Raw genomic sequence first — 19,243 nt, forward strand, 5'->3', positions numbered from 1 at the left:
CTACCGATGCTCTCATCAGCAAAAATGACTCTGCAAGCCTCGGTTTCAACGCGATCTTGATAATCATACTGTACTAGCTCCCTAGTCACTAGGATATGCAGAATCCTATAGACATCCTCTAGGGTAACACTAATCTCACCCGTCGGTAGGTGGAAAGTGTTATGCTCACTATGCCATCTCTCGGCTAATGCAGTCAACAAACCTTTGTTATGCGTAATCTCTGGCATAAACAATAAATGACGTAAACCACAGGAATCTATGTGTCTAATCTCAGCCTGGGACAACTCTGGAAATAAATGATGTATGGCCGGTAATTTCTCCCGACACTGGAGAACATCAAGTTTCTCCTATTATCATCAAATCAAATCAAATCAAACTAACTCAATCATCAAATCTACTCAATCAAACTAATCAAAGCTATCAACCAATCAATCAAATCAAACTGACTTAATCATCAAATCTACTCAATCAAGCTAATCAAAGCTATCAACCAATCAATCAAATCAAACTGACTCAATCATTAATCAATTAATCAAATCAAGCTATCAACCAATCAAATCAATCAATCAAATCAAATTGAAGCAACTTAAGCTATCAAATCATTTTAAACCTATCACCTATGGTTTATTATCAATCACTAAGTTTGATCAAAAACTCTGCTAAGCTCTTGCATCAGAAACTAAATCAGTTTCTTAGAGCTACTCAATCAAGCTAATCAATCATCAAATCTATCAATCAAGATAATCACAACTAATCAATAATCCAATTTATCACTCAAGCTAATCAAAGCTACTTTATTAATCAAGCTACTCAAAGCTACTCGATTGAGAAATCAAAACTATTTATCAATCATGCAATCACTCAATCAAGACTCTATTTCATCCACATTGCGTATTACACATGTTAAATCTAATCATCAAAAGTGATTTTAAACCTTCACACTTATAAAAAATACCAACTATGAACAAAAGCGCTATCCTATCAAGCATATGTGCTAAACAACGATGCATATGCGCTATTATAAACAAAAGCGCTATCTTTTCAAGCATATGCGCTATTCTATACAAAAGCGCTACCATTTCATGCATTTGCGCTAACAAATCAAACAAACGTGCTAAAACACACAAAAGCACTAATAATCTATGCATCCATGCTAACATACAAAGAAAAAGCGCTAAATCAAGCATTTGCGCTAACCAAAATTGCATATGCGCTAAACTAAACTACAAATGCACTAATCTAAAAATCAAAAAAATTGAAATTTTCAAAAATTCAAAAAAGAGCGCCTAAAACATGAAATTTTGAATGAAAACTTGAAAACAAAGCTCGAGATAAGATACATACTGGATACCCATACTCGATTGGTCGTTGATATCGCCGAACTCGCTCGAATCGATGACACTCCACTGGAATCACCATTTTGGCCACCAAAGCAAGAATATTCTCTCCAAAAGCTGACAAGGATAACAATGAAGTTAAAATTAGCCTTGGTTAATTTTATATTTACTATTTCAAGAGTAATTAATTTCAACAATGGGGAAATTTAATTTGTTTTTTACAAATGAATTTAATTGACTAAATTTCTTATCACATTATCACAAGATTAATCATTCACATTAAAATTTTCAACAATTTCATGATCAATCTCCTGAGGGGGCACACAATCTGGATTTTCAATTTCTATTAGGCATTATTGAGACTTGATTTAATCTTTGAAATAATGTTGTCTCGACATCATTTCAAAGAGGGGCAAAATCTATACACCTAAAAATTGGCTATGAGCAATTAAATAAATATTTTATACTTATTTAATATTTATTCTTCTATTAAATAGTTAATTCAAAAAGATTAATTAATTTAATTCATTTTCATATCTTTCTATTAATTAATATTTTCTTAATTAATTCATTATCTTATTCCTCTAACCAAGTTAATTAAATATCGAATATTTAATTATCTTCTCTAATCAATTAAATATCCAATATTTAATGGTTATTCTCCTATCCTATAGTCTCAAATATTAAATGATTTCCTAAATTATTTAATCCCTTTATCCAACTCACCCTCCATCTCCACTTCATCTTCCCTTTGCCAACACATCAAACATGTGGCTAAGGAAATTAATATTCCTTAAATATTAATTCATCATTTATCCTCAACTTCCAAAATTAATGAAATTGTGTACGTACACACATTTAATAACCATTTCCTATATTCTCTCCAACACCCTCTACATCTTAGGAAGGACTTGAGTCCACTTGTTTTACCATGCCTAAATTTCCTCCAACCATCCCTAGATTCTCTCAATCAGCAACCCAGTCAAGGTGAGATGAGTGACACTTGTCTTCTCCTTCCCCCTTTCTCTCAACCTTCACCTTTGCTCATAGCCATTCAAATTTGCAGATCTGATCATGACTGTTGATCTGAGCTACATCATCTTATCCTCTCAAGGTCTATTAAATCAAGAGCTTTAGTTGAGAGAGAGTTAGACTTCAAGAGACTTCAAGTGTATTTTGCAAGCTAATCATATGCATCCATGAGTTTTTGAAGCAAATATCATTTTTAGCAATATTATCATTTAACATTATCATTTTAGCATAATCATGTAGCTTTGCATATCATACTATCAGTTAACTACAAGTTATCAGTCCATTCTTCATATGCCATTTTGGAAGCCAACAGTGCATTGTCTGAGAGCACACCATTTACAACCAGGAATAGTGGAGTTAGGACACAATGAGACATAAATCATGAAGGTAAAATAATGTTTTATTTTAGTATGTATTTCATGTAGTTTCATTGGTGGATTTTGGATTTCCTGTATGCATTTCCATTGTATTTTGTGAAACTAACTTATTACAGGTAACATTCTAAGGATGAAATTCAAGCTCACACACTTTATATTTATATAATCTAACATATTTCAAACTTTTTATAGACTGAGTGACATGTCAAAGGCAACCAAGGCAAGACAAGAAAAGCATGGGCAACACAAACTCGGCTCTGGTTGTTATATGAAACTTGTTGCACAAATTGTAAGTATCTCATGTAAATGAGATATTGCATCAAAATATTAATAAATTGCAAACTATTTTTTTTTATCAAACAATGCAAGCAAAATTCACAGTACCAAGCAAAAATACAAGGCTTTGAATTCAATAGAGTGCCCACAGAAGATGACAAGAGAATTTCCTACCAGCAAGGCTATTTAGCCGTGGCTGATTGACTACGAGAATTGAGTGAGCATACACAATATTCGAGTGCATCCGTCACACAGGTAAATATGCTAAATGGAAATTGTTTCAAATTGAATACTTTACTAATAATCTAATTGATGTTGAGTTCTAGCATAAAGTGACTATATTTGTTTTAAATAAGCAATCAATGATAACAATGTGCATGACATTGGAATGCAGCCTGCTAATCGTGAAACACCACCTGCACATGAAGGTCCGAATGTGCATCCCAGTAGTGGAGGTATTCATTTGCTATTCAAATTTATTAATTTAGCTATTAATATAATTAAACATCTAAATTTGTAATTAGAGTAGTAATTAATGTAACCTTTTCTGTTAATATTTTAGAGCATGTAGTCGGTGGCGACCAAGTGGAGCATGATCTGGGTACACAACATCAGGAACGTGATGTTCCCCACTCGGGTAAAGAGGACCACTATTATTCCTTTAAACAAATATAATTGCAATTGGTGTTCAGCATTAATGTAACCTTTAGTATTTCAACTCCATATGATCTAGAGGGTGTTCAACATGTTGAGGTTGAGGCTAGACAAAATGATGTGGCTCCATCAGGTAAACAGCACACCAATTATGTTCTCTAAATTAATGAAATACTTGTAACAATAATAAAAAAATATTTTGAATTTAACCCATTTATTTGTTATTGCAGAGGACCGCCCTTTGCTTCAGTGTCCTCATCCTCAGTATAGGACTAAGCATACATCAAGATCATGAGCAGTTGGTGGAACATCTGCAAAGGGGGGAAATGATGAAGAAACTGATGTTCCACTTAGTCTTTTCATAGCTTCAAAGAAAAAAAGAAAAAAAAGAAATGATTGTAATCTAACTTATTTGATAATGACTAATTTTTATGTGTTAGTGAATGTAATTATGTGCCAATTAATGGTTATGGATGATATGTGTTAATTAATATTGATGAATGTTGCGTGTTAATTAATGTTAATCAATGTTATGTGTTATGAACATTATGTGATATTAATGAATGAATGCTATATTTTATTAATGGTAGAAATAATGAATAAATGAATGTTATAAGATGTTAACGAAGAATTTAGAGTGATGTTAGGGGGGGGGAGTGGCCAAATGAGCTTCCACCTTCACATGGTTGTCCCTATTAAGTAGAGAATATTAAACTATTCTCGAAACCAAGAGAAGCTCAACACGATAACACACTTTTCAATATTTCATATGTTGCACAGTTAATCTTATTGAATAATGTATATTAAATCTTAATTGGAAGGTCCAACAGAGCCAACACGAACAAAAACATGACAAGTTGCTGGGTATAATGAACTCCCATATTGTCTTGTATGTACACGAATAATATGAGTTGCTTCTAGTGTTGATATCTAAGGCAGGACTGCAAAATTTTTGAATATGCCTCATCCTTGTAATTTTTTTTATTACTTGTCATTTTCTTTAGCATTTTTTTACTTCATGAATGAGATGTTTTCCAGATGTCTATTCCATGAATACCTCTCTATTGTATGCTTCAAGATCTCGCTTTTGATTCAACTCTTTATATGTCCTAAAATTGTATGAGCCTAATAGCTTATACTCTTGTTGATAGTTTGGTGGCTCTAAACAATGACTTCTTCGAAGAAGTGTGATCCTTGTAATTTTGGCCTTCCATGATGTGAAAAAGAGGTTATGTTATGAATAATGGTCCAGATGATTTAGTTATTTCTTATTATGTTGAGTATGAGTAAATTTGGGCTTCCTTGGCTATGGTCACTATTTTGTACTAACTATTGTCATTTAGTGTGATTTGAGAATGGACTTCAAGTAATCATGAGGGTGGAAAAAATATTCAAGTGTAAGGGGGTATGTGGCCTTGACCAAGGGATGAAAGTATCAAGAAAGTACAAGTGATTCATGTGTAGATCAATGTATCATTCACCTATTAATTCCTTGCAACATTCTCAAATAAATAAGCAAAGAGGTATGTTGAGTGCATATATACATTTTATGTTACCATGATATAAGTAAGATATCAAACATGTAACTTAGATTGATTTGTAATTTCATTCATAAATATTAGATCTTCCTTGCAATTTCATTCTTGGTATCCATATAAATCATGTTGCTAAATGAAAATCCTAAACCTCTCTCATTGATGCATGGACATATAGAATGTTGTTGTTTCTACACAAAGCATTGTAGGAATTGCTTTCAAAAAGTATCAAAAAATTGTTAAACCTTAATAGTCCAAGAATCCCTAAATTCATTGGTGAGAGATCTTCTCAAGTGAAAAATTCTAGTGAAGGTTGTTTAACATTATTTTGAGAATGTATGGTAGTGCATGAAGGTTGTATAATAGTGTTGGGAGAATTGACAGATGATTGACAACAATGACTGTGACAGCCAAGTCACTTAGGACAATCGACAAGATGTGATTTGTTTCCACTTATTAGGGCCTCCAAACCCCTTTAAAAGTTTCCAAGGATCACTAAAAGCCTATCTCAGATGTCCACCACATAATAAGATTATTCATTTCATCATACTCCCAAAAACTCAATCTTCATTTGTTCACTAGGACAACCACACACTATCTAGGGATAGTCATAAAGTTCTTGATGATTTTTCCTACCCAAGGGCCACAATAGCTTGTAAAGGGTCTGCACTAACCCTTTGCACCCCTCACTACCTTCCTCCAAACACCAAGGGGGTCTATCTTGCACTTGCAACTTCAAATTTGCCCTCGATGTTGCACTAGGTCTGATACATGACTAATATCATACCAACAGTCACCATTTGCACGTGCCAATGAATCTTGGAGACCTACAAAGCATGAAACCTCTAATAAGGTTATGAAGATATTGAACATTCTTGTGGTAGAAATTTTGGGTATTAGTGTAGTATAAAGTTTAGAAAGGGTTTTCTTTCATTTCTTGAAACCCTAGACCCATGACAGTCATAAAATATGACATACCCATAAAGGAACAATGAGGATCCCTAAGTGCATGTAAAAGGGGGACAAATTTGTTGTTAAGGACAGATAAGCTCATGGTTGTTAGTGTTAAAATTCTACCATTGAAAACTGATTTCAAAGCTAGGTATAATTAGTCATACTTGTCTTCATACTTGTGAAGGATGAAGATGTGAATCTAAATAAAGTGGAAAAATGCAATGCAAGATCCAAATTCACATTCACACTTGTCCAATAAAGCCTAAGACATATGCATAAAATCAAATGATAAAAATTAATACCATAGCAAAGACATGTTTTCTTGAATGCTTGAAATGTGGGTTGCTCTTCAAACTAGTATAACCATGATAGCATGATGCAGAGGTAGGGGGTAAGTCACAATGGCAAACTCAACATACACAACAACTCACTAGGGCATACTTACTAGTCTCCATCCTAAACCACTACAAGTTTGAGCCCTCGCACATAAGTTTGGAAATCCCTTGGACCTTGGATATCACCTTGGACATGTTGATTACATTGTTTTGAGAACATGAGACAATGCCACAAAATCAACTTTGTAATCCCAAAGTTCTCACTTGCTCTTACTTGACACAAATCAATCCCTAGCAAACTATACTGCCCATTTGATTGACAAAAGACACCAAAAAATATTTCCTAAAGCCCTAAAATACTTAGGCTTTGTTAGGATAAAATTTCACAAGATTGACACACCCTTTATACTAGTCTCTGAATAATAAAAGACTTGTATGTGAACCCCATTTGCAACATACAAATGATTGACAACAATGACTATGACAGCCAAGTCACTTAGGACAATCGGAAAGATATGATTTGTTTCCACTTATTAGGGCCTCCAAACCCCTTTAAAATTTGCCAAGGATCACTACAACCCTATCTCAAATGTCCACCACATAATAAGATTATTCATTTCATCATACTCCCCAAATCTCAGTCTTCATTTGCTCACTAGGACAGCCACACACTATCTAGGGACGGTCATAAAGTTCTTGATGATTTTCCCTACCCAAGGGCCACAATAGCTTGTAAATGGTCTACACTAACCCTCTTCACCTCTCACTACCTTCCTCCAAACACCAAGGGGGTCTATCTTGCACTTACAACTTCAAATCTGCCCTGGATGTTGCACTAGGTCTAATACATGACCAATATCATACCAACAGTCACCATTTGCACATGCCAATGAATATTGAAGACCTAAAAAAGAATGAAAACATGAAATATAATACAAATATACATGTTAGCACCCATTGGGGTGACTTTTCACTAGTGGGGATACGATTTATACATTTATTTTTATGACTGGATACCCTAACAAGGGTTTATGACAGTTTTTAGAAAAACTATGATAACTTGCTCAAATCAAAATGAAATTCAATCATACCAAAGAAAAAAGTTCATGGATTTATTGTTTTATCATTCCCAATAGCTTTAGAATACCAACAAAAAGAATTTCACAACAAAAAAATGATGGAAAATAGATTGTAACGTTCTGAAAAATAGTGAAAATTGCATAAAATCTCCAAATTTTATTGACTTTTCCTTCGATACCTTCAACAACCTATCCTATGGTCGATGAAACAAGGCTATTTATGTGTCTCATCAACCCTCCAAATTCCATAACCAATATTTGAGTATTAACTAACATTGAAAGAAAACTAACACACTTTTTACAACTTTGCAACAAAAGTTGCATTGACAAATTTACGATAATCTCTTGGTGACCACACCACAATTAGGACAATGATCTCAAACACTCTTTTTACCATTCTCTTGGTGATTGTGCCTAGTTGAGTATGTATTTCTTATGTATGAATCTTGTTCGAATATACAAATCTTAAAACAAAAATAAATTTTATTATAAATATACAAAACGTATTGCCATGTATACTAATTCATGTTAGTTCAACAATTCTATTTTCACAAGTACTTCTTTATTTTGAAAAATTCTTACAACCAAAGGGTTGTAGCTCAATTGGTTGAGCATAATTGGTGAGGATGATGGTATGTTTCTTGATTATACCATCCACAAAAGACTCAAAATTAAATGAAAATCTTTTACGAATATAGAAAGCTTACTATTATATATACTAATTCAATAATCCAACAATTTTATGTTGAGTAGTAATTCATTCCTTTAAATATTATTAACAACCAAAGGGTTGTAGTTCAATCAATCAAGCATAATTGTGTAGGTAATGGTGTGTTTCTTAAATTATACATCATGGGAACGTATTTACAATTGTTTTCAATGCTAAGAAGGCAAGATGCACAATGTGATTGTAAAGGACCTAAATAAGGATCCTAGAAAAGTGTATTCTCTGTCATAGTCTTATAATGCTGTCATACTTTGTGGCATCTTTTAAATGTTCAAATGTAAAAGATCTTGAAGGGGCTATGTACATTGTTTTGCCTTGCCATTAACACCTTTTTGCAGGCCAGGGACAGAGTAAGGAAGTGAATTAAACAAGAAAGAATATTGCAATCAGTTTTTAAGACTATCAAAATGCAGTGATGGCGGGTGTATGAGCAAACAGTCATAAGAAAACCTTTCCTATTTGTTTTGCAGGGTGTTACAACTTCTAACAAGGCATTTTTGCATCTGTATTTGATAACCTTTCATTGTATTTGGTTTACCAATGTTGGAAATGTATAAAAAACATAAAAAAACATGCTGTCCCAGTCCTCTAGACTGTTATTTCTATGTAAATGCAGCAGTATGGTATTTGTTTGATGTAATGACAACATTATAAGTTAAGGTTTGAATACTTGGGAGTGTTGTGTAGATGTTATAATAAGGTTTGAACATTTAACTTGGGTCTAGCATCATGGAGGAGACCTTTAATTTGCAAACCCTCACTAAAACTCTTAAAAACCCTTGAAAAGTGCCTATTTTGTGGGACAGTCCTCAAACAGTCCGTACAGTACTTGCCATAGCAAAAATCCTCGAGTCTTCATCATCAATAGACCACATCTCCAAGGGTTTGTCATGAAGTTTAGCAGGTTGAGCAGGGTGAACAAATTTCACTAAAAACTAGGGCTAATTCTAGTAGCCTTTTTGGAGCAAATTTGACAATTTCATGAAATCGGTAAGGAAGGAGAAGTAAAAGATTGTTTCAAATCATCAAAACTGATCAGTTAAGACCTGAGACACCCTACTACAAGATACATAGCATTTCATTAAGTCATTTGATCAAAATGACCATTTGAACCTAGAAGTTGCCTTGAGTAAACCAACGTTCTTTGCATCCAATTTGGATATTTTCACTATTGAAAGGTGAAGGATAGTCATCATACTTTGCAGACCTGTCCAGATGCTCAATCAATAGATTAATATGATTGAAATCCTTAAAGGTGTAAATAAGATTAGGTAAACCATGGTTCTCCAACAGTTGCCCATTCCTAGAAGAGAGGAGATTCAGCCAGTTGGACAACCAAACTTGTTCATTTTTGGTGACACACAAGAGGACCTCATTCAGACTTGAATGCCTTAGCATGGAAGGTAAGGAGGAGTGATGTCCAATACAATAGGGTGCAAATAGTGTTGAATAGAGAGGAGGAGATAGGAGAAAGGTTTAGAAGAATCCCATTTGTGCCTAGGGATTGATTTGGGAAGCACATTGAGAAAAAAAGCCCACCAACCTCAAAGAAGACCAAATTCTATTTTACCTCCTCATCATAGTGGTATCAGAGCCAATTTAGATTTGGGTTGAGAAATGAGCACATGTCAGGTAGTGAGTCAGTGGGAGACAACACCAACAACATGGTGACCAATGCAGAGTTAGCAAAGAGGATGGAGGATCAGGTTGAAGAAAATAGACTCCTTAGGGAAAGATTACAACAACTTGAAAAAAAGTTGAACCAAGTAGAAGTCAAGACTAAAGAAGTCAGTGAGAGAGTAGAAAATGCTCAAGATAAGAAGGAAACCTTAGAGGAAGAAGTCCCAGAACTAGATCCAATCTTGGATAGAGAACAAGAAACCTTTTTACAAGCTTTGAAAGCTTTGACTAGAAAGGCCCTAGATGGAGTGTCCCTTTTTAGTGGCAAGATGGAACCAGAAGCACTAATGGAGTGGATAGAGGGTCTAGAGAATCACTTTGAATGTGATGGCATTACTGAAGCACAGAAAGTGAAGGTAGCCAAATCCAGAATGAGAGGGGCAGCCTTAACTTGGTGGAAGTTCATCCAAGAGGAAAGGGTGAAAGAGGGAAAGAAACCCATAACCACCTGGAAGACAATGGTAACCAAAATCAAAGACACCTACATGCCTAAAGATTATGAAATCCAGTTACATAGGAAGAGACAAAACTTGAGATAGAAAGACCTAGATGTCAGTAGTTACACTGAAGAATTCCAAAAACTAAGCCTTAGATCTAAGGTACAAGAAGATGAAAATGTCAGAGTAGCTAGGTATCTCAATGGGTTAACATGGAATATTCAGGAAGAGTTAATCCTATGGTGTCCCAACACATTACAGAAGTGTTTTCAATTAGCATTGAAGGTAGAAGAGAGAAACAAGAAGAAACACGAACAGAATGGTAGAGGCAGAGGCAGAGGAAACAGAGGCAGTCATAGAGGTAGTTTTGGGGGAAGATACACAGATCATAGGTCCTAGGGAGAGTCTAAGCTTATTGAGCAAAGCAGAGATTCTCAGAGCAGACCCAATTATAGGGGTAGGGGATCAGGCAACCCAGGAAGGGGTAGATCTAATGGACCTAGAAGAGGTTCATACTTGTCCACCATGAAGTGTTACAACTGTCAGAAACTAGGCCATACAACATATAGATGCCCAGAGAAGCCAAGCTCATCTCAAGGAGGTGATAAGAGAGTCCATTTTGTGCAAGAGGAAACCACACCAAATCAAAGGTTTCTACCATCAGAAGAAGGGGAAAGCCTCATGATCAGGAGGATCCTCATGAAAGAGCCATCTCAGAAAGATATGTCTCAAAGGAAAGCTCTTTTCAGGATCAAATGTAAGATCCAAGGAAAGGTGTGCAAAGTTATCATTGACTCAGGATCAACTGATAACATCATATCAGAAGAAGCTGCAACAAAACTTCATCTACCTAGAATACAACACAATGAGCCCTACAAGGTCACATGGTTGGAAAAAGGGCAGCATGTATTGGTGAGTGAACAAACATGGGTAGAGTTTAACATAGGTGAGTACCAAGATAAGATTTTGTGTGATATACTACCTATGGATGCTTGTCATTTGCTTTTAGGAAGACCTTGGCAATTTGACAGGAAAGCACAATATGATGGTGAAAAGAACTCATACTCATTTTTCAAGAATGGTATCAACTATAAAATTCAGTCCCTTAATGAAGAAAGTGAGGGCAGCAAACCACAAGTTCCCAAAACTTTTTCAGTTGGTGAAAAGGAGTTCATTCATACCTTAAAAGAAGGTGATGGCATAGGTTTTGCATTGGTAACTAAACCAGTTGATGAAAGGAAAGAAAAGAAGGTAGAAATCCCATATGAGGTGCAGCAACTTCTAGATCAGTTTAAGTCAATTGTTAATGATGGTCAACCAACCTCTCTACCTCCTCAGAGAGCCATTAGCCACCAGATAGACTTCATCCCAGGTGCATCCTTACCAAACAAAGCTGCTTACAAAATGACACCTGAATAAAATCAGGAAGTGGCAAGACAAATCCAAGAGCTCTTAGACCAAGGAATGATTAGAAAAAGTATTAGTCCATGTGCAATACCCACAGTGTTAGCACCTAAGAAAGGTGGGGCTTGGAGACTTTGTATAGATTCAAGAGCAATAAACAGGATCACAATCAAGTATAGAGTCCCCATCCCTAGGATAGAAGATCTTATGGATTGTTTAGGGGGAGCAAAATATTTCAGTAAGATAGACCTAAAAAGTGGTTATCATCAAATCTGCATCAAAGAGGGAGATGAATGGAAAATAGCTTTCAAGACAAATGAGGGGTTGTATGAATGGCTAGTCATGCCATTTGGGTTAACAAATGCACCTAGTACATTTATGAGATTAATGAATGAGGTGTTACATGACTTTATAGGCAGGTTTGTAGTTGTGTACCTTGATGACATCTTAATTTTCAGTCAAACCAAGGAAGAACACCTCCAACATTTGCAGATTGTCTTACAAAGATTGAATGATGAACAACTTACTATCAATCTAGAGAAATGTGATTTCCTTAAGCAAGAGCTGGTCTATTTGGGTTTTGTTGTTTCAGGGGGTGACTTGAAGATGGATCCAAGTAAGGTAGAAGCCATAGTTAATTGGCCAACCCCTAAGAATGCTAGTGATGTCAAGAGTTTTCATTGACTTGCTCAATTTTATAGGAAATTTATCAGAGGTTTTAGTGAAATATGTGCACCCATGTTAGAAACCATTAAGGGTGGTGTGAAAGTGAAATTTCAGTGGACACAAGCAGCCAACAAGGGATTTGAATTGCTGAAAGTTAGAGTTGCTACTCAACCAGTGTTGATTCTACCTAGTTTTGACAAATTGTTTACCTTAGAGTGTGATGCAAGTAATATTGCTATTGGTGTTGTTTTGAGTCAGGATAATAGGCCTGTTGCATTTTTCAGTGAAAAGCTTAATGATGCTAAGAAGAAATATTCTTCATATGATCTTGAAATGTATGCTTTAGTTCAGGCACTTAGGAAATCGAGGCATTACCTTCTTCCTAAAGAATTTGTGGTTTACACTGACAACCAGGCACTTAGTTTTTTCAATTCACAGGATAAGCTTAGTCACAGACATGTTAAATGGGTAGAGTCTTTGCAAGCATATACCTTTACTTTGAAGCATAAGAAAGGACAGTGCAATAAAGTAGCTGATGCATTGAGTAGGAGGTTACTTACTGTTCAAGAAATTCAGATTAAAAGTATTGGTATAGAATGTTTTAAGGATTTATATCCACATGATTCTGATTTTGCTGATATCTACAAGGTTTGTCAAGATTTTCAGAATACTTTTCATAGTGAATATGCTGACTATACTTTGCAGAATGGATTGTTATTCAGGGGTGGACAGCTGTGTGTGCCAAAAGGTTCAATGAGGGAGAATCTGATATAGGAAAAGCACAATGGTTGCTTGAGTGGTCACTTTGGTCTTAATAAGACTTTGGAATTGGTTCAGAGGCACTATTTTTGGCCTAAGATGTAGGCAGATGTTAGGAAATATGTTGAGCAATGCATGGTATGTCAGAAAGCCAAGGGTACTAGCACTAATGCTAGTTTGTATCAGCCTCTTCCCATACCTTCTAGGCCTTGGGATTGCATCAGTATGGATTTTGTGGTAGGTTTTCCCAGAACTAAAGTAGGGTGTGATAGTATTTTTGTGGTTGTTGATAGATTCAGTAAAATGGCACATTTCATACCTTGTAAAACCACTAATGATGCTAGTCACATTGCTTTTCTTTTCTTTAAGGAAGTTGTAAGAATTCATGGTTTGCCATCCAGTATTGTATCTGATAGAGATGCTAAGTTTTTGGGTCATTTTTGGAAAACTTTATGGAAGAAATTGGGTACTAACTTGTCTTTTGGCTCAGCTTACCATCCACAGACAGATGGCCAAATAGAAGTGGTGAACAGAACATTGGGTAACCTACTCAGATATCTTACCAAAGAATATGGGCAAAGTTGGGATCAACTCATCCATCAGGCAGAGTTTGCATACAATGACAGTGTAAATAGATCCACTGGTAAGAGCCCATTTCAGATTGTTTATGGAATGCATCCTAGAGGTGTTTTTGAGTTAAATGATGTAACTAATTTGTAGCATGTGAGTGGTACAGGAGAAGATATGGCACAATCTATGAAAGAAATTCATGAGCAGGTACAGAAGTCTTTACAGGAAACTACTCAAAAGGTTAAGGAGAGAATTGATGCTTCAAAAAGAGATGTTCAATTTTCAGTGGGTGATTATGTGATGGTCCATCTCAACAAGTCACAGTTGCAGAAAAGAGTGCCTACTAAGTTACAAATGAGAAGAGTAGGACCATGCAAAATCTTGGCTAAATATGGCCATAATGCTTACAAAGTTGATTTGCCTAATGAAGTTTCTATGTCTCCTATTTTCAATGTTGTAGATTTGGTGCCATTCAAAGGGGAGCTACCATCAGATTCACAAAGAGTTTCAGATCTTTCTCATTCCCTTTCTGATCTTTCTCTCCCCTCTTCTTCTACTCCCATTCCTCAGCAGGTACTAGATTCAAGAATCATCAAAAAGACAAGACACCATACCTACTTGGAGCATCTCATCAAGTGGAAGGATAAACCAGCTTCTGAAGCCACATGGATACCTGAAAGTGACTTTCTCAAAGCTGGAATTCCTCTTTCTTTACTGCCCAAAGGAGTCACATGACTTCTTTGTCCTTAGGGGAGTATGGTGCAGGAGCACCTGAGCACCTGAATGCTCAAATCCTAGCAGGTATAACATTTAATTACAAATTAAGCATGTGTGTTTATTTTATGCTTCTAGTAGGTTTAATAGGTTTTTTTGGTGGTGTAATAAGGCTTGGAACTCATCTATGTTTAAGAGTTTCCAAGATTTTTGTTTTTTTATCAGTGGGCCAAAAACTGTCAATTTTGGGTCCAAATGAGCATTTTTGAATTTTTGATGTTGTAAAGCTTTGAAAGGCATTGGAAAATTTTTATTTAGTGTTTCTAATGATTTTGAGTCATTGGTTTGAGTGCCAAGTCACTGGGAGTCAAAATGCAACTTTTTGAGCAACAAAAGTTGTCAAAAGTTGTCAAAAAGCTGTCAAAAAGTGCAAAAAAGTGACTTTTGGTGGTTTTGGTTAGTTCCAGCCTATACCTATCCATAAAAAGGCTTCAAAAAGTTGGCACATGTATAAAAACCATGTTCCAATCAGTGTATGGGTTGTTCATATTGGAAAACTAAGAAAAATACTTGTTTTGCTCTTGTTTTCTGTGAGTTTTAACTAGTTTTCTGCACTTTTGAGAGTACAGTCTATACCATGGCTCCATGAGTCCATACTACTCCTATTTTTAATTGTTTTAATCTCCTTTGATGTTTGAGTAATGATTTAGAACAGGTTTTGTTGAAGTGCTCTTAAGGGAAGCATTGTTTTGTGGTTCCAATGGAAGATCATTCATGGTCCAACTGATTTCTTCAAAGTCTCTTCATCCATGGCTTTGAGGAAGTTTGTTGGATCCTTTGTACATACTGTACCATACATCTATTTTCCTTTTCTAGCAATGCACAAGTTTTTGTAAACCCATGGCAAGTATGTGAAGTGATCAACTTGGCTTGGGTATTCTTAATGTTGTGTGAATGGTACTTTGCTGTTCATAGCACTGTACTTTGAAATTTTGAAGTAGACTTAAGTTGGCAAGAGTTATTATTGCACTTTACCATCCTTGTCTCTCTCATGACTTGGTTGGATGCAAGAAGAAAAGGTGTAAACAGACTGAAAGATAGTGTGTCACTGTTTCACTGTTAAAACCTCATTGCCAACCTTCCTAGAGGACAGTATCGAATGATGGATTCCTCTTTTATGCATCATGGGAATGTATTTACAATTGTTTTCAATTCTAAGAAGGCAAGATGCACAATGTGATTGTAAAGGACCTAAATAAGGATCCTAGAAAAGTGTATTCTCTGTCATAGTCTTATAATGCTGTCATACTTTGTGGCATCTTTTAAATGTTCAAACGTACAAGATCTTGAAGGGGCTATGTACATTGTTTTGCCTTGACATTAACACCTTTTTGTAGGCCAGGGTCAGAGTAAGGAAGTGAGTTAAACAAGAAAGAAAGTTGCAATCAGTTTTTAAGACTGTCAAAATACAGTGATGGCGGGTGTATGAGCAAACAGTCATAAGAAAACCTTTCCTATTTGTTCTGCAGGGTGTTACAACTTCTAACAAGGAATTGTTGCATCTGTATTTGATAACCTTTCATTGTATTTGGTTTACCAATGTTGGAAATGTATGAAAAACATAAAAAAACATGTTATCCCAGTCCTCTAGACTGTTATTTATGTGTAAATGCAGCAGTATGGTACTTGTTTGATGTAATGACAGCATTCTAAGTTAAGATTTGAATCCTTGGGAGTGTTGTGTAGATGTTATAATAAGGTTTGAACATTTAAATTGGGTCTAGCATCGTGGAGGAGACCTTTAATTTGCAAACCCTCACTAAAACTCTTAAAAACCCTTGAAAAGTGCCTATTTTGTGGGACAGTCCTCAAACAGTCCGTACAGTACTTGCCATAGCAAAAATCCTTGAGTCTTCATCATCAATAGACCACATCTCCAAGGGTTTGTCATGAAGTTTAGCAGGTTGAGCAGGGTGAACAAATTTCACTAAAAACTAGGGCTAATTCTAGTAGCCTTTTTGGAGCAAATTTGACAATTTCATGAAATCGGTAAGGAAGGAGAAGTAAAAGATTGTTTCAAATCATCAAAACTGATTAGTTAAGTCCTAAGACACCCTACTACAAGCTCCATAGAATTTCATTAAGTCATTTGATCAAAATGACCATTTGAACCTAGAAGTTGCCTTGAGTAAACCAACGTTCTTTGCATCCAATTTGGATATTTTCACTATTGAAAGGTGAAGGACAGTCATCATACTTTGCAGACCTATCCAGATGCTCAATCAATAGATTAATATGATTGAAATCATTAAAGGTGTAAATAATATTAGGTAAACCATGGTTCTCCAATAGTTGCCCATTCCTGGAAGAGAGGAGATTCAGCCAGTTGGACAACCAAACTTGTTCATTTTTGGTGACACACAAGAGGACCTCATTTTAGACTTGAATGCCTTAGCATGGAAGGTAAGGAGGAGTGATGTCCAATACAATAGGGTGCAAACAATGTTGAATAGAGAGGAGGAGATAGGAGAAAGGTTTAGAAGAATCCCATTTGTGCCTAGGGATTGATTTGGGAAGCACATTGAGAAAAAAAGCCCACCAACCTCAAAGAAGACCAAATTCTATTTTACCTCCTCATCACTCATCCATCAGCGTACCTGGTATGCTTGGCATTCATGTTTGGGGAGTTTTGTAATCAAGTGATAACATAACAATAGACCTAGGTTAAAACAAATAACAAGAAAATTGGTTCCTTGAGCATGCCTTGAGGGCTATCACAACACCAATGGTGTTTTGGGAAGGCATGCTCACACATGGAGCATTGGGACTTGTGCGAAGAGGCATGCCCACTCACACAAGGATTATGTGATCATTGTTCTTCTTCATATGAGATAATTCTTGGTTCCATATGGTTCGTCCTCATGTAGCACATATGATGAAAGGCATGCCTACACATGGAGTGTTGGGACTTGTGCAAAGAGACATACCCACTCATGTAGCATAGGGATTATGTGATTGTCATTCTTGTCCGTATGAGAGAATGCTTGGTTCCATATGGTGTGTCCCCATGAGCACATACAATGAAAGGCAAGCCCGCACATGGAGCATTGGGACTTGTGCGAAGAGACATACGATTACACTTCCTCCACTGCACTCTAGAATCTAATGTTCAGTGTGGAGCCTGATCAGTCTCCAAGTGGGAGATTGTTGAATTTTTTTTGCCATTTTTCGTTGATGAAAACCAACATTGTAATAAAACCCTAAAAAGGCCGACTTTGTTTGTTGCCCTAAAAATGCATGTTATAAGCGGCTGGGATGCTTAAGGCATTGTAAGGTTGATGTACTATTTTTGCTGGATAATAAGAAAGATTGGACGGCTGTGTATGGTGGACGTAACCCATTCTGGGTGAACCACGTTAAATCTCTGTGTTATCTGTGTCCTATTTTATTTCTTTATCTTTTGTATTTAAATCTGCATATAATTGTTAGTTCATATTTGCTTCGGATCTGCTTGAAACCCTAACATCTAATGCCTTGTGTAGTTTTAAAGTAGTGACCCTATGTGAATTCATGACTTCGTATCATCCTTCTCTATTGATGTTGCACTGTATTATTCCATTACTTGCGTCATGTATGCATCGTGTATGGAATGTGTGAGCCTATGATCCCCCTTGTATACTTTGATTGACTATTTGGAACTATCTCCACAAGCACGATGGGGTGGACCTAAGGGTTCCATGTGGTTGAGTGGACTTAAACAAAAGAAAGGTTGGAAATATTTTATATCGAGTGTTTTGTGGGTGGTCATAATGCATTTATGTTTTCTTTTAATATGCTAGTAACATTATTTTGAGTACTATCTTTACCTATTGTACTTTTCTATTGGACTCGATCAACCCAATAACCTTGTACATGTAATTTATTTTATTAAAGAGGATATTCATGTAGTCCAGAATGCATGATTACTATCTTTGAATATATGTTGAATATATAATAATGAGTGACTACTTAGTATGAGATATATATACACCATCTCTACCTATTGTACTTTTCTATTAGACTCGATCAACCCAATAACCTTGTACATGTGATTTAATTTATTAAAGAGGATATTCATGTAGTCCAGAATGCATGATTATCATCTTTGAATATATGTTGAATCTATAATAACGAGTGACTACTTAGTATGAGATATATACATGTCATTCAATAGGTATATGCCATGTATTGACATAGGATGACACTTTATATGAGATTATCAATTTGGGAAATACTTATAAGAAATATGTGCATATATAGTAGATAAATTCATTTCATGTATATATATAGTAGATAATTTTTGGTAGCTCCCAAGAACAACTAAGTTAGAAAAGGTAGATAAAGTCATTTCATCTCCCTGATTGGCTTTAAAGGCTCTTATATTTGGGTTAGCTAATTCCCTATCAACACCATTTTTAATAGGTTTACCAGTACTCAGTGGTTCATACAGTCCTCTTAAGAGTTGGACCATCTCAACCATGGTGTGCCTGATCATATTAGCTTGAAACAAGTGTGCCTCATATTAGCCTCAAACCTATGCCCCCTATTGGTAGCTGGTGGGGATAGAATATCATTCGCTGTACATATCAATGACTGGTGTAGACATCTAAAAATGGTCAATGCTTGAGGAATCATACTTTAACATTTGTGCATTGCCTTATTTTAGGG

This window comes from Cryptomeria japonica, chromosome 3, assembly GCF_030272615.1.
Source record: "Cryptomeria japonica chromosome 3, Sugi_1.0, whole genome shotgun sequence".
NCBI classification, from domain to species: domain Eukaryota; kingdom Viridiplantae; phylum Streptophyta; class Pinopsida; order Cupressales; family Cupressaceae; genus Cryptomeria; species Cryptomeria japonica.